This window comes from Molothrus aeneus, unplaced genomic scaffold (genome assembly GCF_037042795.1).
Source record: "Molothrus aeneus isolate 106 unplaced genomic scaffold, BPBGC_Maene_1.0 scaffold_40, whole genome shotgun sequence".
NCBI classification, from domain to species: domain Eukaryota; kingdom Metazoa; phylum Chordata; class Aves; order Passeriformes; family Icteridae; genus Molothrus; species Molothrus aeneus.
In genome coordinates, this window is record NW_027099068.1 from 1,102,533 (window position 1) to 1,104,549 (window position 2,017).

Genomic DNA, 2,017 nt, shown 5'->3' on the forward strand with positions numbered 1-2,017 from the left:
CCCGGCAGGGTGCGGACGATCGTGGGTCCGCTGAGTGTGGGGATTCGCAGCCGCGGGAGCACTCTTTGCAGCTCCCGAGCCCAGGCATCCCATCTACAGGGAAAAAGCTGTTATTTTGGGACAGGCTGCTAAAGGAAGCACGGAACGCGGCCGTTAACTCACAGGCGCAGAGCGCAGCCGTTGGTTCAGAGGCGTGGGGTGCGGCCGTTAGTTCGGAGGCGCAGAGCGCGGCCGTTAGCTCAGAGGCGCGGAGCCCCGCCATTAACTTGGAGGTGCGAGGCACCGCCATTGACTCCAAGTCCGAGGGAGCCTGGGCGGGGCCTCCGCCTCATGTGCCGCAGGGTGACGAGCCCCAGAGGGGGGGGGTGCCACCATGGCGACCCGTGGCCGGCGGGGCTGGCGGGGCGGCGCGCCGGGGGTTGAGCCACCGGGCTCCCAACCGGCCGCGGCCAACAGCCACTGCCTCCAGCGGCTGCGCCTACGCAGGGCCGGCGGGCAGCCTGGGCGGTGCAGGGCAGCCAGACTCTTCCGTGGGCTGGTGGCGAGCGGAGCTGGGCAGCGTGGTATCGACGTTGGGGCGACGCATCGCACCGGAGAGAAGAGCTGTGCGGGGCGGCGGGAGTCCTGCCCCGTCGCCCTCCGCAGCAGCGGCGGCTGGGCCGTGCTGAGGGTGCTGACGGAGAACGGGCAGCAGCAGCAGCGGCCCGGCGGCCAGGGTGCTGCTGTTATCAAGCACTTTTCTGGCTTTGAAAACACCGTCACTTCATGTAGAAAAAATGAAGTGCCCAACTGCATCATCAGTGCTGCATCAAAGGAAGGTTTTGCTATCTATAAAGAAAACTACAGCTGCCAAGTGTCTGAAGAGCTGGAATTAAGCCACTGTGACCTGGATACCAGTGCAATGATATCCAGTATTCATCGGCGGCTGGATCTGAGTTCAGGCTCTCCTATGGTAGTGGCAGATGTTGTAACTCTGGCTGTGGGAGAGTATGCAGAAGACATTTATCAGTACCTCCGAGAGGCAGAAGTAAGATTTAGGCCCAAGCCCTACTACATGAAGAAGCAGCCAGATATCACAACAGGAATGCGTGCTATCCTGGTAGACTGGCTGGAGGAAGTAGGGCAAGAGTATAAACTTCGGACAGAGACTTTGTACTTGGCAGTGAACTTCCTGGAGAGGTTTCTTTTCTGCATGTCTGCTCTCAGAGGGAAGTTACAGCTTGTGGCAACAGCAGCAATTCTTCTGGCTGCAAACTATGAAGAGATCTACCCGCCAGATGTGGATGAATTTGTCTATATAACAGATGATACCTACACAAAGAAGCAGCTGCTATGAACGGAACACTTGCTTCTCAAAGTGCTGGGTTTTGACCTAACAGCCCCAACCGTCAGCCAGTTCCTCCTTCAGTCCTTCACAAATTGCTGCAGCAGCCTACTGTTTAGCAAACTATACAGTGAACAGATCTTTCTGGCCAGAAGAACACCTTAATATTGTGACACTGGGCCACCCAAGCACTTGAGGAAGGCCCACAGGTCATAATTAAAAATGAACTAGGGGAATGGGAACAGGGTTGGAGACTGGTACTCACAGTGCAAGGGTACGCAGCCATCAAGAAAAATAGTAAAATCAAATGGTGCCCGCTTAAGTTGATAAAACCGTACCTTCAGGGCAAAAACTAATGAAATTTGTAAAGTTTGTTTTTGCAGGACCGAATCCTCAGATGCCCCCGCGGCCTGTATACCCCGCTTCCTAAAGGCTGTGATGAATCATCAAGCAGCCCGATGGCAGACCATACCAGGGTCGTGAAAGAACTCAGTGACCAAACTAAAGGAGTGGCTGGCACAGAGAAGGACGGGAGGGAAAAACAGCTCAGCAAAAATGTTAAGAGGTATCCAGCAAGCAGAGTTCGAGCTCTGGCCAGGTTCTGGCTCTACTTGGATGGAATGCCAAGCAACCCAGAGTTCTGTGTCAAAGGATCAAAGGGCGATTTGGAGGGAACATAAGTCCGGACATGGA

At 55.5% G+C, this 2,017-nt stretch overlaps 1 pseudogene; it reads left to right on the forward strand.

The window, feature by feature from the left end:
- The first annotated feature begins 373 nt into the window (after positions 1-373).
- On the forward strand, positions 374-1,662 carry LOC136570853 (cyclin-A1 pseudogene; annotated as a pseudogene).
- The last annotated feature ends 355 nt before the right edge of the window (positions 1,663-2,017 follow it).